This window comes from Cetorhinus maximus, chromosome 15 (assembly GCF_964194155.1).
Source record: "Cetorhinus maximus chromosome 15, sCetMax3.hap1.1, whole genome shotgun sequence".
Taxonomy (NCBI): domain Eukaryota; kingdom Metazoa; phylum Chordata; class Chondrichthyes; order Lamniformes; family Cetorhinidae; genus Cetorhinus; species Cetorhinus maximus.
Window position 1 is genome coordinate 4,187,454 of NC_135893.1, and position 25,939 is coordinate 4,213,392.

The 25,939-nt window shown below is 42.6% G+C and overlaps 1 protein-coding gene across 1 annotated transcript in view; it reads right to left on the bottom strand.

Annotated features, from left to right (window-relative positions):
* mib2 (MIB E3 ubiquitin protein ligase 2) overlaps positions 1-25,939 on the bottom strand; it is a 254,519-nt gene that overhangs the window by 227,649 nt on the left and 931 nt on the right. The gene's annotated exons all lie outside the window — the stretch shown is intronic.

Genomic DNA, 25,939 nt, shown 5'->3' on the forward strand with positions numbered 1-25,939 from the left:
CCTCACAGGCCCATCACCAACCATCAACACCTTCTGACCAAGCCTGCCGAGTTGCAAATTTTCAAACAAATTTCTCTGTTCAACCTTAATCTTCCTACTTCGCTCAGCACAATCAAGCACACGAGGTCCCAGCTCACTCAACATCTCTCCTCTGCCCTGCCCCTCCAAGCCCAGTTATATGTTGAGTTTCTAGCTATGAGCAATGGCTTGTATCAGTTATTTTTTAATTTAAAAAAAAAACTAAAGGTCATTGTGCGTTAAAGCATGGATGAGGCAGGGGGTGTGGTTGGGAAGAGATAGATTAACAGAAAAGAATTTAAATATCTCTAAAAATGGCAATACAGAGTATTACCCTACCTCTGTGACAAGTATGTGTAGTTAGTTTCCAGTTACCTCTACAGATTTTCAGTACAAGTTTCTCTAACTCCAATGTTAACAGTTTGCAGCTGGTACCAAAGAGTTTCTCTATAGAATAGAGAAACGCATACGTTGTAAGCCATACAGAAATAGGATGTAAAGGAAATGAAAGTAATCTTCAGAATGTAATTTGATACTGAAATCTTAAATGGGAAATAAATGTGTAAAGAGGGAAAGATGATTGTATGAAACAGATGGTGCTTCCGAATAAGATTTGGCAGAGTTAGAAGAGCATATTAATGTCGATCTAATAGGAAAAATGAGATTCAGACCAGCCTAAAGTGGACACACATTACTTTAAATGAAAAACATTGCAGCTATAGCACAGCTTCCCTGAAAAATGACAGATACAATTATGCACTGGTGAAATTGACATTCAGCAGAAAAGATTTCATAACGTGACCAAATGAAGCAAAAGCCTGTCTAAGAATTTTCCTCCAAGGACATAGGAGAAGGTTGAACAAGACAGCAAACGTCTAAAGTGATCTGCCAAAGGAAAATCCCGAGTAAAGTTTTAGATCGTGCGATACTTTACAAAATACTAGGGCACCAATAAGTACTGGATTCATATTTTGTTTCATATTAATAAGATGATTTTACTTTGGGAAGTAGTGCTAACAGCTCAACCTTGGCAGCTTGTTTCTTGTCATAACGACAAATAGCAGTACCAGAGTTGATTTCATGCAAACACCCACAGCTGCACAAGTGCACCTGCGGAAGAACTGCTCTAGTCACTCTCATTGCTGACACTCTCAACACATTTAAAAAGACATTCATAATGTTACCACATTATTGACCAATGCAATTCTATCTGCCGACATCAGAAGCAATGCTGCTATCAGCCCTGTGAATTGGAAATTGTGTTTAAGCCAATTTTATGTGCTTCACTTCAACAGCAAATACTCAATGCTTTGTGATAATACTGAATACTTACCAGAAGTCTGTTGGAGAAAGCAAAACATTTGCAAAACTATAGTACTGGTTATGTGGTGCTATCTGCCTTCAACTTGCATATAATGACTAACAGCAACATACTATGCTGTGCCTCACCACTGGGTACAATACCTTATATCTTACATCACTTTCATCCAATCGGCACAATTTCCTGTCTTAGAAAATTAAAATACACTTCAAAGACTACATAAAATAATTTTCAATGCAAATACATAAAGTCAGCTAAAATAATAAACCAATAATAATCACAAAATAAAGAAAATTTAATGGAAGAGGCCCAGGAATGACTCAAGTTGGTTAGAAGGCAATCCTTTTACCTTGAAAACCAGAGCTTCAATCCAGCCCAGGCAATTACGCTCTTTAAAGAACAACCACCAGCCAGGCTAGATCAGGAGCTTGGTGATTAAGAACACAATTTTATTAGCAGGGAAAAAAATTATTTAGGTTAAACAAGGCCTTCTCTTTTCTCTTAGATCATACTAACTACAAACTGATCTTCTCATCATGTCCTTCAATCATTTCTCACTTAGAATGAAAAAAAAATGTACATTGTTAAACCACAATGTATGAACCACAGCATAATGGAAGTCCCACCAGCAGATAATGAAACTTAACAGCTAAATAAGAGTTCCCTAATGACACTTGCTTATTTCTGCCATGAACATCTGAATGCTTTACCCCTCCCATTCTGCCTACCTCAATCGTTTTCAGTTGCAATTATCTCAAGTTGGTTCTGCCTGCATGATTAGCTAATGGTACACCAGCTTAATCATAAGCAAATCCAATATAGTGAAGCTACATTAAGAGAATCACTTTGGCTAAGGGAACCAAATTGTCCTGAATCAAATGATTTGTTTAAGCTAGAAGCCTTATTGAAAGATAGTTATAAGCAGACACATTAGTTGTCAAACATATTATTATTAAGTGACAGGTTGCAGAGAAATATTGGGAAGCAGTGTAGAGAGGCTTCCAAAGAGCTATACTTTAGCTACAGAAGGGCCACATTAGCCAGCTGAAGGGTATTTATTTTCCAAATCACAGTCAGTCATCTTAATAAAAGCAAAATACTTTGGATGCTGGAAATCTGAACTAAAAACAGAAAATGCTGCAAATATTCAGAAGGTCAGGCAGCATCCATGGAGAGAGAAACAATTAATGTTTCACTTTGATGATCCAACACCATCTGTTTCACTCTCCTGTTATGACCTGGCATATGATGTGTTCCAGGCAGACCAAATCCACAAGGGATACTTGGTTGCGCTATCACAACGGTTTTACAATTTGTATTTATTATGAGATGTGTGCACTGAATTCAGAAGAAATGAGTCCACCAAGACCTTCAGGGATTTAAAAAATTAAATTAAAATATTTATTAACAAAATAAAAGATTTCAAGCACATAAGATTACAATTATTTACCTCTATAACAAATCCTAAAATTCCTAATTAACCTGAATCCCAGTTACACGCCCCATTTAAGGCAACAGTCCAAAATAGATTTGAGATTTAAAATGAAACCAGCAAGTTAACACAGTACCCATTTGACCACGGAATTCCAAATGGCTTCTCCAACTTCAGTTACTTTACATAGCAGACTTATGCACAAATGGCTGGAGGTTTCTTAAGGGTTGTTTCACACATTCCTGTTAGATCTGACATGGTCCTTTCCTCACACAGCCTTTCATTCTTTTTTATATATGTTGCTCTCTTTTGAATATGTAAACTCTATTGTTCCATATGTCTTTGAAACTGTATCTTCCTCATAATATAAAAACTTTCGTGTTGCCAATATTGTCAGTAACCTTTGGGAAAAATAAACACACTCCTTAGCCTTGCTTATCTGGCTAGTTGTAAACAGACTAACATGCCTTTGAAATCCAAACAATCCCTTCATTTATCTAAAAATGCAAATTTTCTTCATACCTTGCATGCTAAGCCAGCATCCATGTTTACTCATTAGCATGTCAAGCACATTTCTACACCTAGCTTCGTTTGACGATTTCAAACTTGCAGTCTACTTGATTCCATATGTAATTAAATCACATGAATAGAACCCCTATACTTACACACATAAACCTATTTCACAATAAATCAGAAAAATATTATGAAAATTATTATACTTTTGTCACACTCCACGGTTGTGCAAAACCTGCTAGCATGTTCAACAATTTCCATTAATATTTTAGGCTATTTTAATAGGAATAAAACTATCGGTAGGGATAATTACAATATAATTTTGGGCACTTCACCTTCAGAAGGACACTGATGCACTGGAGAGTTCAGAGAAGCATAAGTAGAATAATTGCAGGTCACTTTTGCATTTAGCTGAGCTAGTCAAGTCCATAACTGCTGTGGAGAATTTGCGTGTGGAGCATTTAAATAATTGGAATTAAAGACCAGTTATCCACAGTTAGTATTATAAGAAAATAAGCGTATGTATAAAAGTTAATTGTAAGATATGTGCAATTTCAATGCTAAACTATTTATTACTTTTCTTCTGAGAAATTTTATCTACGGATACTATAACTATGATTATTTGATTGTTCAATATATTCATTATTAATTCTGAAATAAAATCTAATGTTCCACTTATGACGTTCCACTGCCTTTCAAAGAAGTGAAGGTGGCAGGACAAGATGATCCAGCTGTTAATAAAGCATGTGGGATCTTTGAATATGAAGTCAAAAGTACAAACGCAGGGAAGTTATATTAAATCTTTATAAAATCACTGGTTCAGCCACAGCTGTCCAATACTGGACACTCCACTTCAGGAAGAATGTCAAGGCCTTTCAGATGCTGAAGAGATTAACCAGGATGAGGCTATTGACCAGGGACTTCAGTTATGTGGAAAAACGAGAACCATAGAAAAGTTACGGCACAGAAAGAAGCCACTGAACCCTCATGTCTGTACCGGCCGAAAAATAAAAAATAAAAAACTATCCGCCCATTCTAACCCCACCTTCCAGTACCCAGTTCATAGCCTTGTAGGTTTCAGCACTTCAGGTGTAGATCCAGGTACCTTTTAAATGAGTGTTTCTGCCTCCACCACCAAACCAGGCAGCAAATTCCAGACACCCACCACCCTCTAGGTGAAGAAGTTTTTCCTCATGTCCCCTCTAATCCTTCTACCAGTCACCTTGAAACTACGCTGGTAATTGACCTCTCCACTAGGGGAAACAGGTCTTTCCTGTCTACTCTATTTAGGCCTCTCATAATCTTGTGCACCTCAATTAAGTCACCCCTCAGCCTCCTCTGTTCTAAGGAAAACAATCCTAGCCTATTCAATCCAATATTTCTTCATAGCTGCAATGTTCAAGCCCTGGCAACAGTCTTGTAAATCTCCTCTGTACTCTCTCCAGAGCAATTATGTCCTTATTGAATGTGGCGACCAGAACTGTACACAAAATTCCAGCTGTGGCCTAACCAGCATTTTATACTGTTCCAGCGTTACACCCCCGCATTTGTATTCAATACCTCGTCAAATAAAGTAAGCATTCCATATGCTTTCTTTACCACTTTATCAACCTGTTCTGTCACCTTGTGGACATGCACGCCAAGGTGTCTCACTTCCTCCACCCTTCTCAATATTCTCCTGTTTATTGTGTAATCCCTAGCTTTGTTTGCCCTCCCCAAATGCATTACTTCTCACTCCTCTGAATTGAATTCCATTTGCCACTTTTCCACCCACTCAACCAAACCACTGATATCATTCTGGAGTCAACAATTATCCTCTTCACTATCAACTACGTGGCCAATTTATGTGTCATAATTGAGGAGCTGGGATTGTTCTCCCTGGAGCAAAGTGGTTAAAGCAATAGTTAACAGAGGTGATCAAAACACCTCAATTTCAAGCGACTAAAGAGAGAGAATTTGGTCTAGATATTGAGATGTGCTTTGAGACTCCGTGGAAGCCCTGATGCGCTGACCACCATAGGGAATGCCCGGGAAGTTCAGTCATCCAATGGGCAATTCTTTTGCTCCCCGTGGCCCTGCATGAAAGTCTCCTACTCTGAGCTAGAGTTGTAGACTTCGGACAATTCCACAATACTTATCTGGATAGTTACCCAGAAAATGTTAGACAGATTGAAACTTGCCCAACATCTGGGTAACCACAGAATTCATTCCCCAATCACTTACACTGACCTCCCAATACCCCACTACCTCTCCTGAATCCCTGACTAGCCCCCAACCACCCAACTACCACCCCCAACCCCCCCAATTACCCCAACCCACTCACCCACCTGCCACCCCACCCACTCTACCCGTTCACTCCTTCATCCATTCACCCATTCACTAACATTCAGACTGGACATTTAAACTTGCCATATGGCAGCTTGTGCCGAAAAGAGGGACGTGTCCCGTCTTTCCCCAACTCTACCGCAATCCGATGGAGTTCTCGTAGGGATACTGCACTCCACATTTCTGGGAAAAATCATGCCCCAAATTTCAAATTTTTATCAGCAAAAAAGAAACAAGTGTGTTTATCTAAAATAAATGCAAACATTAAATATGGGTTCATGAATGATGAATCAGATTTCCAATTCTTGTAGAGGACTGTGAAAATGAAAGGATTTGCATCTTACTTTCTGCTTTGCTTAACTTTTTGATCTCTGATCCAGTATTACAACTGGTATCAGTCATTCAATGCTTATCAAAATTCTGCCATGAAAGCATTCTGCAACTTGCAACCATGTTCCCAACTGGTAAACATTAAATGTGTCACTTGAAGTACACTTCACATTTGGAGCACCCAGTCACAATTGACTGTACATTAAAATCTGGAACAGCAATAGGTGAGAAATAATTTTGTACAGAATCTAAACTGGGGTTGATAAGTGCACAACAGTATGTTCCTCTGTGGTTTAACGGCAGTGTTGTCAGAAGCAGTGTGAGTGCTCATTATTGAATGGTTAGCAGATTTAAAATGTTCCCATTCTAAATCATCTCTTCAACACAAAGAAACAGACGTATTACTTGAATTCTAAGCAAAGAATGGAATAATCACCGCTAAAATCACAAATAACAATCTTATTTCCATAGCTCGTATTTACGGGTGGCATTTTCAACTTTGCCAGGGACATAAAATGGAAAGAAAGATCATATCCAATAAGCAGCTGATTTGGGATCAACCACGTTACACCCTTTGCAAAACCGAAAGCCCGGTATGCATATTTCCTCACACATACTTCATCCATATCTTCCATCTCATTAAAAATCTTCCAGCCTACAAGATCCAGTTTCCAGTTGTCATTCTTCCCATCTCACACGTCTGTAATTTTTTTTTTCCCATTATACGTTGCTGAATCTCTAATTTGTAGTTTGGATGGGAAGCTGACACTCAACAATTAATGCACCACCACTGTATTCCCAGGCTAGGTTAGAATATTTCACAAGTGCCAATCCAAGTCTTGGCAGTAAATGACATGATGGCATTCTGATTTCAGTTTTATAATTTAAATTGACCTACTGTTTCAATCAGGAAGTAAATTTTGTTTTTAAATGAGCCTAAAGGAATTTTAACCCCAATGGTTCCCAGGCTACAGCAGCATTTCCAATATGAATAATCTGGGTTAAATAATGCAGATTACAAGGCTAGGAAACATGCTTAAATTTAACTCAATTATATTTGGAGGGAGGGATCAGTTGGAAGCTTTGCAGAACTTTCTCTTGGAATGCTAAGCAAGTTGGGTCAAATCCACAACACAGCAAATTATACTTAATATCTGGAAGGAATTATCACTATGGAGAGGAATGATGTTGGTTTGCACCACACAGTAAGTTTTTAATCTCAGCTGGACCATAAAACAAGGGATGTCAGCAAAAACTGAGAAGTGGTTCTTCAAAAAGAGGGGCACTAACATGGGGCGAGGGGTCGCGGGTGCAAGTTAACTTGGGTCCTTCAAGCACACCGAAAACCAGACTCATGGGGAGGCCTGGGAGAGAGTCGCAGTGATTCCCAACTATGAAATGATAGCTGTGGGTTACTGAGGAGAGATTCAAGTGAAAGCACAAAACGTAAAAAATGGCAGGCAAAAATCTATAATAACAATTAATATTTTGACACTATCTTTAAGATATAATATTCTAAAAAGTTTATTGTATAATGGCAAATTGATCATAAAACTCAGAGACCAATGCAAATTACCCTCATATGCAATACACAAACAATATTCACTCCACCATCTTTTAAGAATTGATCCTCTGCATCAAGTTCAAAGCGTTTCTTTAAGTTTCAGTATTAAGCTATTAAATTCTTTTTCATTTCAGGACAACTTAGAAATTAACAAAGACAGACAAAGGGAGTGATTACACTTCCTGTGCTTTTTGTTTACACTCAGAAATACGAACTGATGTCACAGGTACAGGGAGTAGAATTCCATAATTGCCCACATTTTCCCCATAGTTGTGCTCATATTCAAACCAGGAACTCCTATTTTTTGCAATCCGACTTTATGACTCTATAAGGACAGGCCTGATTAAGCATTGCTGCATCTCTTTTGCAGAAGAATGATACATGGCAATAATGTCCTATGAATATCTAAACGTTTATTGTGGAACTTACCACCAGTAAATGAAGAAAGACCCATCAGCTATTAAGTATTGAAGCGTTTCCTGAATAAGTCAATTAAAGAATTTGAAAAGACTCAATTCACTCAGCTGACAGACATCATTAATTTCACACTCTACAACTTGGCATGTCATTTGCCATAGCAATAAAATTCCAAACAAACTAAAATAGGCATTTCAATATTTCAATTTCAACCAATATTGACCAACATTTTAAAAGTAAACATGCCCAAATTGAACACCAGAATAAAAATCCATCTAATAAGGTACAAATACCTTTAAATTTAATAGCAGCAATTAACTGAGTTAACAAAGCTTACAGTTCAGTAAACCTGGAACCGAGGAGTAAATGAAAACTGTTGTCATTGACAGTTCCTAAACTCAGCTCGTCACCCACAAGAAAACTTGATGCATCATAAGTTTATTTTCTTTATTCTTTCCATGGGCTGTGGGCGTCACTGGCAAGGCCAGAATTTGTTGCCCATCTACAATTGCCTTTCAACTGAGTCGGGCTAGCTAGGCCACTTCAGAGGGCAGTTAGGAGTCAACCACATTTAGAATCTATGATATAATTTGATAACTGTAAATACACACGACCATTTAAAATGTTTTGTTTAATCGACAGAGTTATGAAAATGCAAACAAGCCGGATCTTGTGCTGAATGGGCTGATGACAAAAGCCTGAACATCAAATTCCCTGACCAATTTGTAAAATCAACCACTGAGGAAACCAACTTAGCTTTGCCAAACATGAATTTAACAATCACCTCAAATAGGTCATACTGTACAAGCATACCGATTTCAAAGAACTAAGAATCATTTTAAGAACATCTGTATGACATATTAAATGACAAGGCAAAGTAATTGGCAAAGGTATAATGGGCCAAATGGCCTCCTTCTGTGCTGTATCATTCTATGATTCTATAATATTGTTTAAATGAAAGATTCGAGCTAAGTGTAAATTAGAAATGTGTGGCACTACAATCTGTCATATCTCACATTACTAGCATTCTCAGTGACAGATAGCAGGCTATGATCAAACAGACATGTCATTATTCATTTGCGGCATAAAGCCACAGTACCCAGACCCAAAGGAAACAAGGAAATCATTCTTATAAAGCTGTTGGAGCTCTGGTGTCTTCCTATCAGCATAATTGCAACTATCAGACTGACCAACGGTCAACACAAACATCAACTCCACTCACCTTATGTTTAATGAAGAGCAGCCAAACAGAAAATAAAATCCAAGATTCTAGCGTGCTACTGTGAAAGATGCCTATGGCAATTAGAGGCACAGGAATGATGTTCAACAGGGACAACAGGGCTAGTTTTGTCACAACAGTCAGTGAGACAGAATCAGAATGCTTAGTAATTCTATTGTATGTCAACTGTAAATAAGAAAGGACTAGTCAATTCCCAAGTAATATTTTCACTTTCTGATCATGTAGTAACAGATAGATCTCACCATGGTTGAAACAAGACCAACAGCAGGGAAAAAAATCATATAAATAGTATACAAAACATAATTTTCCCTGGGGCACCTGCTATATCGAAAAAGCATTACTTGTCCTAACACGGTCTTCTTTGTCCCACATTTAACTATGTTAGAAATGGAGGCAGTTCAATTGGGTTTGTATTGAAAATAACAAATCAAAATGATCTCCATGGGAAAAGCCTTGATTATGTCTGTTTGCGGTACACTCTGACATGAGAAAATACAGAATTGCTATGCTGCAAGTGGCCCAGCAACTAGAAACCATCATTTGTGCTTATCCCAAAAGAGTTTCACTTCTGTTGGAAGAGCGACTGTTCCATTTCCCAGTGTTTTATTACAGATGATACGAGGCATGACCATGGTAACACTTCCTGTGATTGCAACTTTATTAAAAATTGCTGGAAATCCAAAGTAACAACAGAAAATGCTGGAAGCACTCAGGTCAGTGAGTGTCTAGAGAGTTCTGTTAAAGGATATACAGTCTACTCTTAGCTCTGTCACTTCATTCAAATTATGTACGAATTCATTTTTACCACTAAATTCCCATTTTGCTGTTATGTACATTGCTTAATTAAATATTAGTAATTAATTTTAGTGCAATTAACAATTTTGTTTTATCAAGAGTACACCCAAAACATGAACTTGCATCTTCATTTTACAGGTGCTCAGTGATCTGCTGCCCACTTCTCATGTTTTCTAAATTTATTTCAGTTCAAAATTGTTTCACAAAATACCCGCACATCAAAAAAGTAAAAATACCCGAAATGTTCCAAAGCTCTTCACAACTTTTCAAACTTCTGCAAATTGTGCTTGCAGTGAAATTCAACTTTGATGTTTTTCCCCTATCTAGTCAGGTTTTTTTTTTAAAGATAAGCACTTTTAAGTTTGAAATCATCTTTGATTTGTACACAGTGTGATACACTGATACAGGAAGGTTGTTTTTGTTTTTTTTTAAAAAAGTGTTGAATGTGGATTTTATCCCTTTCAGCTGCGGAACAGTGTGATCAGGGAGACAAAAGACAGAGATAAAAACAAAAAACTGCGGATGCTGGAAATCCAAAACAAAAACAGAAATACCTGGAAAAACTCAGCAGGTCTGGCAGCATCGGCGGAGAAGAGCAAAGTGGACTTGAAACGTCCACTTTGCTCTTCTCCGCCGATGCTGCCAGACCTGCTGAGTTTGTCCAGACAAAAGACAGAGGTAGATCCAGAAGAAAACTACAAAATGGAGATGACGGCAAGAAAGGAAAACCACACTAACAAGTCAGTGGCCAAACCTTCCTCTAGTTCACTAACTATAGACAAATATTAGGGTAGGTCGCCCTAAGTGAACAACAATTTGGAAAGCAGAAAAGTAAAGTAGGTTGGAGCACCAGACTTTTGATGCAAAATAAGCTGAGAAGCTGGGAAATAAGAAGCTGAGTCACTACACTGCTATCGCTGGCAGGAGGGTTTAACACACTGGGGCAAATTTAAATTGATATATATATGCACATAGAACTTATGGTGGAAAAGTTGACAGGCATTGCGTACAGATACGATTTTCAATATTATATATAATAAAAAGGATAGTATTACAAACAGCCAACATTCTTGCTAATTTCACACATTATCCAATTCATCCACTAAAAAGACAGGACGTTTTGTTTGATTTTTGGCAGCCAGGTCAAAAGCCTCATATTAAGTGTTTTTTTTAAACTAAAAACGTATATAGACCTAACATCACAATACACCTTGTCACTATTGTGTAACTCTGTCAAGTCAACTTGTAAAAATACAATATATATAGATTTCATCATGTTTCCTCTATGTAATTCTACCTTGGCTAATTATTGTTTGTGGTTTCAGTAATAGATCATCACATGCCGTTTTCAAGGTTGGGTGTCTGAACTCAAAAGAGATAGCTGAACATGTTGCCTTCAAGGTGATTTAGACAGTGAATTCATCAAAATACAATCCAATTTATCACCAACTTGGATTAAAAGACAGACAATCCTGCAAGCACAATGAACCCGTCACTGTCCAAACCTCTGCAATGTCATTTCACATCATAATACCAAGTACTTGCATCTTTCCAAAGTCATTAGCTTCTCTTTAAATCGATTGTTCAATGAATTAAGCATGCACCACTCAAAAGGAGACAATTAAACAACCAATTAGCAATTTCTAATGGAAGAATTTGTTCAAAAATGCATTCTAATAAAATTTAGATAATTAAACCACGTCGTCATTAAAGTGTTTAAAATTGTTTTGTGAAGAATGCTTTTCAAATGTAATTTTCTTAAACTTGTATTCAATCATTTATTGTATCTTCAGAAAAATATAGTACTGCAACTGATGAAGGAACATGAATTCTAAATGCATTTCATTCGTTAGGATTTCAGAACATTATTGCAGCGTTTTCAGTGTGACTGGGAAGGTAGGTGGTCCTGTTTGTAGGGAGCGCGTTAAGTTTGTTTAATACTATCTAAAAGTAATTCAGCTGAGAAACAATGAGCAAAACTTCATTCATCCACGTTACTAAAATAATGAAGTTCATTGTTCAAAATAAAAATGAGCTATTGACAGAAGCATGCAACAAACTGGTATTTTCATCATTATTGTAAATTTGGGAATATTCTTCACCCATCTAAGTAAACAAAAGCAGGCAATGACCCATTGTTTCAGCACAGTAAGGTAACTGGGTAACCATTAAGGCACTTTTCCAGAGAAAAGGAGAAAGGTTTGCTGGGCAGCCATCTTAGTTCATTCCCATACACTATCATTTTCAAAGCAGCACCAGCAAAAGACGACCAACCTCATACCTGTTTTCTCAGCTTAGTAACTTATACATGATGCTGTGAATTAAAATAAAGGGGGAGTAAAGAATAATTCAGTAGCAATTACATGTAACTAGCAGAACAGGTTTACGGTCGCATCTAACCAAAGTAAAAAAAAACAAGTTTCTAAATCTTGCGCTGTCCTAACTTTATTTTTTTGCAAAGCTGTATTGCATGTGCATGACAAATGCCAATTTAAAGACTGTAGAGAAATGTTATCATGCATTCTCTGTACACTAACACAGTATGCTCATTGCTTAAATGGTCTTGAAAATACTAAGCAAACCTCTGCTAAAAAAGATGATGCCTATAAAAAATTACTAGAATGTAAGTGCACATGACAGCCACAACAATTCTGTAATATCTTACCAAGAAAAATGAAACTAAATGAACTGTAGAATCAGCATTTCTCTATATCTTATTAGAAAGCCTTGCATCTGCATATATTTCCTTCAACAAAACTTTACAAACTGTTGACACTTTTTAAGTCATCTTTTTACCTACGTAAATATTCATGTCTGGTATAAACTAGCTTGCATCAATTGTTACAATTGAGGTTGATAAGATTATGATGTTTGGGACTGTGTCTTTAATATAGGGGAAAATGAAGGGGGTCAGGCCACCTGTTCTGAAGTCTGCCTGACAGCAAGCCTGGGTGGTTTGATTGTTAGAGATTAAAGGGGGCCCAGGTTGTTTTACTGGGAAGAAGGTGCAAGGTGCTTACACTTGGAGACAATGGCAGCAGCCTCTGTGCTAACAGTGGATAGACTGCGAGTCTCCGAAGTCCCAGAAAAGTGCTGATAATGTTGGTTTGTAAATAGTTGTGCTTTAAACTGTCCATTTACTTCCAAGCTGAAAGAGAGTTGGCGTCTCAAGGGTGGCTAATCAGCACTTCTACTTGGATACAAGGCCTATGTGATTCATGTTGTCATGGAAATGGGCTTTGAGAGGAGAAGGGTTTCTAAGATATCCCTCAGTTAGTCTGCTAGGATCCAAGAGAGAGAGAGAGCACTTATAGGCAGCAAGACAGTTCACCATGCAAGAATGCAAGTGGAGAATGGAAGCTTGGATAGTAAAGACTAAATTCGTGTGAAGTTAAAACAAGGCTGGAAGATTTGCCTAACTTTAGCTAGAGGGAAAAGTCTCCAGTAAAATTTGCATCACGAAAGACAATTTGAGAGTTAAAAGTTTCCAGACTAGGAAAGGAAAAGATCAGAAGTAAACCCAGGAGCTAAAAATTATTTTGAACTGTTCTGAGAAATTGAACATCTAAAGGACAGTGTAGCATATAATGTACCTGACAGTGGTTTTTTTTGAATGTTTTAAAAGTTCTGTAGCTTAAAGTATAAGTTGGCTACAAAAATAGTTCTCTCATCAAAAGCTCTGAAGAAAAGTCATATGGAGTCGAAACATTAACTGTTTCTCTCTCCACAGATGCTGCCAGACCTGCTGAGATTTTCCAGCATTTTCTGTTCTTATTTCAGATTTCCAGTGTCCGCAGTATTTTGTTTTGATTTTAATGCTTTTAGTCTGTTTGCTACAGTAAACATCTTAACATGTGAAATATTGGTGTGTCATCCATTTGGGTATTAATTTCTTTTTAAAAGTTATCAGTCTCTTCAGAGATCATAATACAATGTGCAATTAGAGCCTCTGGCCATGAGATGCCCCTGTATTATAGTTCTCCCAGAAATCTCAAATGATTTCCTGAAAATGTTCTGTGCATCATTTTTTCCTCAGTTACTAAAATTCCTAATATCCTTATCCTCAATAGACTTGTGTGCCTTTTAATGCCTTCAATTTTATGGATCAGTCTTCTCTACCCTCAGCCTGGCCTTCAATTTAGTACTTTTGTCCAGAGCTGTAATATTGAGAGTTACAATTTGGCTTTCTATTCATTTCCCCGAGATACACTGGCTGATTGACCACTGGAATATTTTGCGTCCCACTGGCCACCCGACTCTCATGGCATTTGATCATCTTGTCAACTGCCAACTTCTCTTCAGTAGAGTAAAGCCTGCTCATAGTGACCTCCAATGAAAACTCCACTTACACTATTGATTGATGGTAGAGTGCCTCAGAGTGGACACAGCCGACCTACTTTCCTCACTACTTACATCTTGCCTACCTGAGCTCTTTATTGTCTTTTCTTCTTTGCTGCCTCTATTGCTGGGCAATCACCCAGCTTACCTGCACTTCCTGATCATCACCACCATTCTTGGTCTGTCAAATGTCACTAGGATAGGTCTTAACTTTGTGCGATAATATAAAATGGATGATTGAAGTCAATCAAAATTAAAATAAGAGATAGATGTTCAACAGGCTGCTTTTTAAAAAATTCATTCTCGGGCCATCCCTAGTTGCCCTTGAGAAGGTGGTGGTGAGCTGCCTTCTTGGGCCGCTGCAGTCCATTATGGTGTAGGTACACCCAGAGTGCTGTTAGGAAGAGAGATCCAGGATTTTGATCCTGCGACAGTGAAGGAACGGTGATATATTTTCAAGTCAGGATGGTGGGTGACTTGGAGGGGAACTTCCAGGTGGTGGTGTTCCCATGTGTCTGCTGCCCTTGACCTTCTAGATGGTAGTGGTCGTGGGTTTGGAAGGTGCTGTTGAAGGAGCCTTGGTGAATTCCTGCAGTGCATCTTGTAGATGGTACACACTGCTGCTACTGTGTCGGTGGCGGAGGGAGTGAATGTTTTATGGATGTGGTGCCAATCAAGTGGACTGCTTTGTCCTGGATGGTGTCAAGCTTCTTGAGTGTTGTGGGAGCTGCACTCATCCAGGCAAGTGGGGAGTATTCCGTCACACTCCTGACTTGTGCCTTGTCGATGGTGGACGGGCTTTGGTAAGTCAGGAGTTACTCATCGCACAATTCCTAGCCTCTGATTGGCTCTTGTAGCCACAGTATTTATATGGCTAGTCCAGTTCATTCTGGTCAATGGTAACCCCCAGGATGTTGTGGGGGATTCAGTGATGTAAATGCCATTGAACATCAAGGGGCAATGGTTGGATTCTTTCTTGTTGGAGATAATCATTGCCTGACATTTGTGTGGCACAAATGTTACTTGCCACTTGTCAGCCCAAGTGACATTGTCCAGGTCTTAAAAACAAAAAGCTAAAAGCTACTGCGGATGCTGGAAATCCAAAACAACCCCTCCTCAACCCCCACTTACGGCACCTCCCCATGCCCACGCAGAAGATGCAACACCTGCCCCTTCACTTCCTCTCTCCTCACCGTCCAAGGGCCCAAACACTCCTTTCAAGTGAAGCAGCATTTCACTTGCATTTCCCCTAACTTAGTATACTGCATTCGTTGCTCCCAATGCGGTCTCCTCTACATTGGAGAGACCAAACGCAAACTGGGCGACCGTTTTGCGGAACACCTGCGGTCTGTCCGCAAGAAAGACCCAAACCTCCCTGTCGCTTGCCATTTTAACACTCCACCCTGTTCTCTTGCCCACATGTCTGTCCTTGGCTTGCTGCATTGTTCCAGTGAAGCCCAACGCAAACTGGAGGAACAGCACCTCATCTTCCGACTAGGCACTTTACAGCCTTCCGGGCTGAATATTGAATTCAACAACTTTAGATCTTAAACTCCCCCTCCCCCCATCCCCACCCCGTTTCTCCCCCCCACCCCCCCGCCTTTTTTTTCAATAATTTATATAGATTCTTCTTTCCCCACCTATTTCCATTATTTTTAAATCTAAAACTAAAACCTCGTTAGTCTTTCCACCCCACCCCCACTAGAGCTGTAATTTGAATATCCTGTCTTCCATTCTTAATTAGCACTTTTCTTAGACAAATATCACCACCTTCAACACCTCTTTGACCCTTTTGTCTGTGACATCTTTTGATTATCTGCTCATCTCCACAATCACCACACCCTCAATGTCTCTCTTCCCCCCCCACCCACCCACCTTAAACCAGTTTATATATCTCCCTTCTTCTAACTATGCTTCAGTTCTGCCGAAGGGCCATGAAGGCTCGAAACGTTAACTGATTTCTTCTCCGCCGATGCTGCCAGACCTGCTGAGTTTTTCCAGGTAATTCTGTTTTTGTTTTGTCCAGGTCTTGCTGCATTTGGACATGGACTGCTTCAGTATCTGAGGAGTCGCAAATGGTGCTGAACATTGCAATCATCAGCGAACATCCCCACTTCTGACCTTATGATGGAAGGAAGGTCATTGATGAAGCAACTGAAGATGGTTTGGCCTAGAACACTACCCTGAGGAACTCCTGCAGTGATGTCCTGGAGCTGAGAGGACTGACCTCCAACAACCACAACCATTTTCCTTTGTGCTAAGTATGAATCAACCAGCGGAGAGTTTTCCCCCTGATTCCCATTGACTCCAGTTTTGCTAGGGCTCCTTGATGCCACACTTGGTCAAATGTTGCCTTGATGTCAAAGGCAATCACTCTCACCTCACTACCACCACAAAGGCAATGCTCCAAGCAACTTTATGGCACAGCAGACTGAAGAGCAAGAACTTAACATTTTTATTTGAGGAAAATGGGAATACATTACAACAATAAAAAGTTTTCAGTAATCATATTCAAATATTAATATATAACATACCATCTAGCAATCAAAATCACTACAGTTTGAGAGAGGGCAGAATTTTATTCTGGCTGACTCTAGAATAAATGATACACATTTTGAAAATATTTCACTGCAACTGTTCAAAGTAATGCTATGCTATATCATTTTGTATTTGATACTGTAAGGAGTTTATTAAGGAAAGTCAGCGAAGAAGAGCAAATCGTGTTTAACTAACTTGCTTAAGTTTTTTCACGAGGTAACAGGGAGGGTTGATGAGGGTAATGCTGTTGACATGGTATACATGGACTTCCAAAAGGCATCTGATACAGTGCTGCACAACAGACTTGTGAGCAAAGTTAGAACTCATGGAATAAAAGGGACAGTAGGAACACGGGTACAAAATTGGCTGAGTGACAGGAAATAGACAGTAGCGGTGATCGGCTGTTTTTTTGGACTGGAGGAAGGTTTATCGTGGAGTTCCCCTGGGATCGATGTTGGGACCCTTGCTCTTCCTGACTTTTATTCATGACCCAGACCTTGGGAGGACAGGGCGTGATTTCAAAATTTGCAAACAATACAAAACTTGGAAGTATTATAAACTGTGAGGAGGATAGTGTAGAACTCCGAAAGGACGTAGACAGTTGGTAGAATAGACCGACATGTGGCAGATGAAATTTAATGTAGAGAAGTGTGAAATAAATCCAGAAAGCATTTGATAAGGTGCCACATCAAAGGTTATTGCGGAAAATAATAGGTCATAGCATAGGAGGTAACAAATTAGCCTGGATAGAAGAATGGCTGGCTGGCAGAAAATGGGTATTTATCCGATTGGCAGGATGTGACGAGTGGAGTCCCGTAGGGGTCTGTGCTGGGGCCTCAACTTTTTGCAATTTACAATGACCTAGGTGAGGGGAGCAAAGGCATGGTAGCTAAATATGCAGACGACACAGATAGGTAGGAAAGTATGTCGTGAAGAAGACAGAAGGAGTTTGCAGACGGATGTAAATGAGTGAGTGGGCAAAAATCTGGTGGATGCACTACAATGTGGGAAAATATGAAGTTGTTCACATTGGCAGGAAGAATAAAAACGCAGAGTACTCCTGAAACGGAGAACAACTGCAGAACTCCAAGCTACAGACGGATCTAGGTGTTCTCGTGCATGAGTCACAAAACGTTAGTATGCAGGTACAGCATATAATCAAGGCAGCTAATGAAATGCTATCCTTTATTACGAAAGGAATTGAACATAAAAGCGTGTATGTTATGCTTCAGTTATACAGGGCATTGGTAAGACCACATCTCGAATAGTGTGTGCAGTTTTGGTCTCCTTATTTAAGGAAGGATGTAAATGTGTTGGGAGGGAGTTCAGAGAAGGTTTACTAGGTTGATACCTGGAATGAGTGGGTTGTCTTCAGAGGAGAGGTTGGACAGGCTGGGCTTGTTTCCACTGGAGTTTAGAAGAGTGAGGGGTGACTTGATTGAAGTATATAAGATCGTGAATGGTCTTGACAAGGTGGACATGGAAAGATGTTTCCTCTTGTGCACGAGTCCAGGACTAGGGGGCACTGTTTTAAAATTAGGGGTTGCCCTTATGAGACAGAGGTGAGGAGAATTTTTTTTCTCTCAGAGGGTGTGCGACTTTGGAACTCTGCATCAGAAGGTGGTGGAGACAAAGTCACTGAATATTTTTAAGGTGGAGGTAGACAGATCCTTGTTAGGCAAGGGAACCAAAGGTTATCGGGGATAGATGGGAATGTGGAACTTGAAACAAAAACAGATCAGCCACGATCTTATTGAATGGCAGAGCAGGCTCAAGGGGCTGAATGGCCTACTTCTGCACCTATTTCATATGCTCATATATTTGTTTGCTCATATTATTTATTTTGGTAGAGCCCTGCCTAGTAAAAGACATGTGATATTCAAAACTTTAAACATGGGCTGTGCTCACATGGAAGCTTCTGTAACTGCCTTTATTTTAAAATGGACGTTGATGAACCGTTTAGATGGCTGCTAAGGGGGTCAGGTGACCTTTGCAACTTCAACCCAGACTATCAAGCTTCCCAAAAGTTCTCAATTTAATTATAATGGATGGGGATCTCCCTTTTGAATGGGCAAGCCAGACAGCACTCCTTTGTGGAATTCAAGCCTGCCATTGTTTGAAGCTTATTCCAAAACAGAGTCAATGGACACCTAGACCCTATCTCCAGGTTTTCAATGTTACAAAGGAAAGCTGACAAAACCAGTTATCTACAAGTGTGAAAGATCACTATCCATCTTCTACTGTATAACAATGGTCATTGACCATGTGACTGAAACTGGTTCTCTGATACCGAAATCCTTTTATCCCAAAACTTAGGAGAGACCCTGGGCAGTATACAGAATAACACCAACAAGACAACAGCCGCAGAAAAAGTCTGTGCCACCTTCACCTTTTAAAAGCCGAAGGCTTAAAAGCCTTTTTTTTTAAAAAAAAAACCTCCCATCCTGATTCCAAAGCTCCTGTTAAAAAAAGGGGCCTCTTGACAGAATAGCCACAAGTGCCTGACTTCATGACCTGCTGAACTTTCTTCTCTTTGAAGTAATCCTGATATCCGACCTCCAGCCATCTAAAATTCCCTGAACTATAACGCAAGGGTGGGAAAAGCTTCTTTCTTCACTGGACTCTCAAAGACACAAGAACTGTTAATTATTCATTTTTTTGTTTAATGCTTCTAGATGTGTACTTTCTTTAATTGCATCTTTCTTGAGTATGTGGTGTGTGACTGACGCATTTAGATCTTTTGGGCTGAGAGTGTGAATAAATAATCCTCTTACCCACTGACGTCTTCTGCTGGGACTTTTAAAATTGATCACATACTTACAGGAGTTTAGAAACACACCTACCTTTCCTAAATTAAACCACACTGATTTTGGATAAAAGGAAAGGGAATTGGGGGTTTCAGTTTATTTCTCCTCCCTGTCCTAACAAGTAAGAAGAATGTGGAGGGACAATGTAAAATAAAGGGTACAATTCTAAAACAATGCAGGAGCAAACAGACCTGGGTGCATATGTGCATAAATCATTGAAGGTGGCAGGACATGTTGAGAGAGTGGTTAATAAAGCATACAGTATCCTGGGTTTATCAATAGGGGCACAGAGTACAAAGGCAAAGCAGTTATGTTAAACCTGTGTGTAACACTGGTTCAGCCTCAACTGGGGTAGTGTGTCCAGTTCTGGGTGCCACACTTTCAGAAGGGTGTGAAGGCATGAGAGTGCTGAAAAGATTCACGAGAATGGTTCCAGGGATGAGGAACTTCAGTTACGTAGGAAGATTGGAGAAGTTGGGACTGTTCTCCTCAGAGAAGAGAAGCTCGAGAGGAGATTTGATTGAGGTATTCAAAATCATGGGGGGTCTGAACAGAGTAAATGGGAAAAATCATTCTCAGTGGTGGAAGGATCAAGAACAAGAGGGTACATATTCAAGGCAATTGGCAAAAGAAGCAATGGCAACATGAAGAAAAAATTTTTCACGCAGTGAGTGGTTAGGTTCTGGAATGCACTGCCTGCGTGTTTGGTGGAGGCAGTTTCAATCAAGACATTCAACTTTAAATTGGATCATTATCTGAAAAGGGTTACAGGGAGAAAATGGGGGGGGGGGTGGCACTAGGTAAATTGATCCTACAGAGAGCCAGTGCAGACACAATAGGCCAGAGGGCCTTCTTCTATGCGGTAACCATTCTATGATTCTATGTATTAAACCACTAAATCAAAGCCAAGAAACACATTTGTAAGGTCATTAGCACAGCAGAACATGATGCACTGAAGGAACTCACTAAGACTCCTTAGACAGCACCTACCAAATCCATGACTGCTACCATCTATAAGGATAAGGGCAGCAGACACATGGGAACACCACCAACTGGAAGTTCCATCCCAAGCCACTCACCATCCTGACCTGGAAATATATCGCTGTTCCTTCAGTGTAGCTGGGTCAAAATCCTGGAACTCCCTCCCTAACAGTACTGTGGGTGTACCTACGCTACATGGATGCAGTTGTTCAAGAAGGCAGCTCACCACCACCTTCTCAAGGGCAATTATGGATGGGCAATAAATGCTGTCCTAGTCAGCGACACCCACATCCCATGAATGAATAAAAAAAAGAGTAACTGAGCCACATTGTGAGCCCGACTGATAATATTAAATTGATTGTTAGTTAAGTTTTTTTTAGCATTGGGATTGTTCAGCAAGTGCTGTCAAATCGTGGAATCACATCTAACGTTAGACACCATGTACTGAGTTTTGCAAGCACAGGCTAGCTGAGTATGGTCAGTACTCTGCCTAATGGGACATGCTGTTTGATACAATCTGCCAGTCATTAGGACATACAACGTACATACCTTGCATTGCACCGACACTGAAATTTTTATACCACATTACTCACCCACTAACGGGATGCTGCCATCAAGCCAAAAAGATGTTCTGCTACTACAGTATGAGTGTGGTGGTGGTGGTGCAAACAATCAATGATTTCAAAGGAAATTGAATGGGCATTTGAAGGAAATTAACCTGCCAGGCTACAAGCAGCGATCAAGCAGGGGAGTGGGACTGGATTACTCCACGGAGAGCTGGCAAGGACTCAATGGGCCAAATGGTCGTCTTCTGTGCTGTATCCTCCAATTTAGCATGAGCAATGTCATAGGAGATATGCTAGTAGAATTTAAAGTGCTCTGAAGTCTGACATTGCAAACATTTCTAAAACCAGGCCTGCTACCTATCAGACACCAGAGACCAACACACAAGGAAACCTGCAATTGGATTCAACCACATTCATCGTCAACCATAAATTAAATAGTGTTGTGCAACCAAACATGATCGCAGATGGATGGTAACAAGTATTCTGGGTTTCATCATCATTCAACTTGAAGAACCACATTACAATCACTATCAAAGGAAGAAATGAAATTCAAGATGCACATCTGAAAAATCGAAGTGCACCATTTTATAAGGAGGCCTGTCCTTTATTCAGTCTCTCATAGAACAAGGGAGAGTAGTACAGGGATCATTGAAGAATAACTTGGGTTAAATCCAAAATAAAGCATTATTTTTAATTTGCTCTCGAGTTGCCGGCAACATTAGCAAGGTCTTTATTACACGCTCCTAATTATTCTGACAGCTGATGGGAGAATAACTTTGGTAGAAATTGGTTTATAGTCAAGTCGCTGGCTAGGCCACTTGACAGGGAATTAAGAAAAAAAACATATTTTACAGGATTGGAGTCAAGTGCAATTCAGAGTTGTTAAGGGGGCAGGTTCCCTTGACTGAGGAATATCAGTGAATTGGTTGGATTTTTACAGCAAACCATCAACCTTGGACTTTTTCCTAGTGATAACCTAAAAATTGTCAGATCTACTGAATTTAATTTCCCAACTTACTATGGGTTGGTGGTCCAATATCATAACCACTACACTACCATAAATTGTAGAGGATCTGGAGAACAAACTGCCTTGTTGGGCCACGTAGCCATTTTTCCTTGTTTTTTTGTATCCATGCCCGATTTCCCAACATTTGTCATTTCAATTAACTATGCTAAAATATTAGTTAAAGGAAAGATCTTAATATTTAAGAGCCTAACTGGACACAACATCAAAAATGGTGTATTCAAACATCAACACATTTACCAGATTCTGCCCCTACTACAGGTTTGGATGACTGGCCAGTGACATTCTTTAACCTAGACAATATTAGGTACCCTAGGATGGCAATTGTGATGCACTAACAACCCAGTGGTTATGTAATCAAATCCCACATGGCAAGTTATGAATTCAATAAATCTGGTCATTTGCAGGCCAGCACAAAATAAAGTGACAATAAAAGCTGCAGGATTGTTACAAAAACTCAACAAGTTCACTATTTAAGATGTGGGTTCTACTGTCAAATAGACCCACACATCTCATACTTCTAATGCTGGTGAACAAAATTGAGCCATGATGCATCAGCTATCAATATAAATCAGTGGGCAACTGAACTAAAATCCCAACTCAGTGAGCAAGGCTCCAGCCATGTAAACTGTATTTGGCAGAATGAAGTACAAAACATAAAAGTTTCGAACAGAGCTTTGATGTTTTTATTTAAAAGTTTGAAGCCAAGCAGAACAAGCAAATACTCAACATACAAACATACGAATAGTGGTAGTAGGCCATTCCGCCCCTCAAGCTTGCTCCGCCATTCAGTAAGACTCAGCTACACTCCAATTATTAATTATTAATACTGACAGTCACATTTCACTCTCAGGGAAGTCATGTTTTCTGGTTTAAAGTCAGATAACAGAAGTTTGCAACGGCATTAAACCTCTCCAGAGTTAGAGGACAACTTTTATTCTATAAATTTTACGCATCTGACCATGGAACTATTCATCCCTTACGCTCCAAGGGCAGAGAAAGCTTGTGTTTTGCACCCAAGTTTCACAATGCCTTTGAATTAAATAATTTTATTCATGTAAAAGAATGGCAAACGCAGATAGAGATGAATGGAGCAAAGTTACACTCATAACCTCAATCTGCTGCACTGGTTAGACAATGGGTATTTTGAAAAAAAGTCAACTTTATATAGACACTGCAAAGTGTTAGAAATTGTCACTGACAAAGTAAACCAACACCAAATTTCATCCTCCCCATCAATAAGATCGAGCTTAGGGCAGCATAGTTGATGTGCTTTACACAGATGGATACACGTACACAGAAAATATATGTCCATGCAGATCTAAGAAGAGATTTATCCAGTAATAGATAGACAGGAGGTCTGCTCCCACACTCAGCGCTCAAGGACTCTCCTCACTGTTGTGTTAACTCGCAGTAGCTCCCATGTGAAAAATGTATATTTGTTCAAATTTCTGGATGGACATCCGCCCTTCCCCATCTCGTCCGTTCCTCCTCACACCCTCTCATCTCCCTCACCCCATTACTTCCTTCAACCCCTTACCCCCCAACCCTCTCGCCCCCTTTCCCCCCGACCCCCTCGCCCCCTTCCCCCCGACCCCCTCGCCCCCTTTCCCCTCGCCCCCTTCGCCAGCCCCGACCCCATATGCAACCCCACGACTGCCTTCGCCCACTCTTGCCCCTTCACCCTCCTCGACCCCCACCCACTTCAGCCCCTCTTGCCTGAACTTGGCCCCACTCACCCTCCCCATCCCCATCCCCTCTTAACCCCCATCCCCTCTTGCCCCCACTTGGCCCTTCTCACCCCCACCCACCCCCCTTTTCGCCCTTCGACCTCCACCCCCTACAACCCCCTCACCAACCACCCCCTTAAAACCTTTCCGCCCCCACCCCACTTCACTCCCCTCACCCCCTCTTAGCCCCCACAGCCCCCACTCAGACCCTCCCACTCCACCTCCTTACACCCCTCGCTGCCCACCGCCCCCATCACCCATTCTTGCTTCTCTCGCTCCTTCACCCCTCTCGAGCCCCACCTCACCCTTCACCCCCATCCCACTTCATCCCATCTTGGCCCTCCTCACCCCTTCAGCCCCCCTCAATCCCCAACCCCCTTTAGCTCCCTTGCACCCCCACCTTCATCAACCCCCTCGCACCCCACCCCTTCCAACCCCTATTGACCCCCATCCCCATTCCCTTCACCCCTTCTTGCCCCAGTCAGACCTCTTGCTCCCCCACCCACTTTGCCCCACCCCCCCTCCCCTGCCTCACCCCCCTCCCCTGCCTCACCCCTTCACCCCCCTCCCCTGCCCCACCCCTTCACCCCCCTCCCCTGCCCCACCCCTTCACCCCCCTCCCCTGCCCCACCCCCTCACCCCCCTCCCCTGCCCCACCCCTTCACCCCCCTCCCCTGCCCCACCCCTTCACCCCCCTCCCCTGCCCCACCCCCTCACCCCCCTGCCCCAGCCCCACCCCCTCACCCCCCTGCCCCACCCCCTCACCCCCCTGCCCCACCCCCTGCCCCACCCCCTCACCCCCCTGCCCCACCCCCTGCCCCACCCCCTCACCCCCCTGCCCCACCCCCTCACCCCCCTGCCCCACCCCCTGCCCCACCCCCTCACCCCCCTGCCCCAGCCCCACCCCCTCACCCCCCTGCCCCACCCCCTCACCCCCCTGCCCCACCCCCTGCCCCACCCCCTCACCCCCCTGCCCCACCCCCTGCCCCACCCCCTCACCCCCCTGCCCCACCCCCTCACCCCCCTGCCCCACCCCCTGCCCCACCCCCTCACCCCCCTGCCCCACCCCCTCACCCCCCTGCCCCACCCCCTCACCCCCCTGCCCCACCCCCTCACCCCCCTGCCCCACCCCCTCCCCCTCACCCCCCTGCCCCACCCCCTCCCCCTCACCCCCCTGCCCCACCCCCCTCCCCCTCACCCCCCCTGCCCCACCCCCTCCCCCTCACCCCCCTGCCCCACCCCCTCCCCCCCTGCCCCACCCCCTCCCCCACCCCCTCACCCCCCTGCCCCACCCCCTCCCCCTCACCCCCCACCCCCTCCCCCTCACCCCCCACCCCCTCCCCCACCCCCTCACCCCCCTGCCCCACCCCCTCCCCCCCCTGCCCCACCCCCTCCCCCTCACCCCCCACCCCCTCCCCCACCCCCTCACCCCCTGCCCCACCCCCTCCCCCCCTGCTCCACCCCCTCCCCCCCCTGCCCCATCCCCTACCCCCCTGCCCCACCCCCTCCCCCACCCCCTCACCCCCCTGCCCCACCCCCTCCCCCTCACCCCCCACCCCCTCCCCCTCACCCCCCACCCCCTCCCCCACCCCCTCACCCCCCTGCCCCACCCCCTCCCCCTCACCCCCCACCCCCTCCCCCACCCCCTCACCCCCTGCCCCACCCCCTCCCCCCCCTGCCCCATCCCCTACCCCCCTGCCCCACCCCCTCCCCCACCCCCTCACCCCCCTCCCCCACCCCCTCCCCCCCCTGCCCCACCCCCTCCCCCACCCCCTCACCCCCCTGCCCCACCCCCTCCCCCCCCTGCCCCACCCCCTCCCCCCCCTGCCCCACCCCCTCCCCCACCCCCTCACCCCCCTGCCCCACCCCCTCCCCCACCCCCTCCCCCACCCCCTCACCCCCCTGCCCCACCCCCTCCCCCACCCCCTCACCCCCCTGCCCCACCCCCTCCCCCACCCCCTCACCCCCCTGCCCCACCCCCTCCCCCACCCCCTCACCCC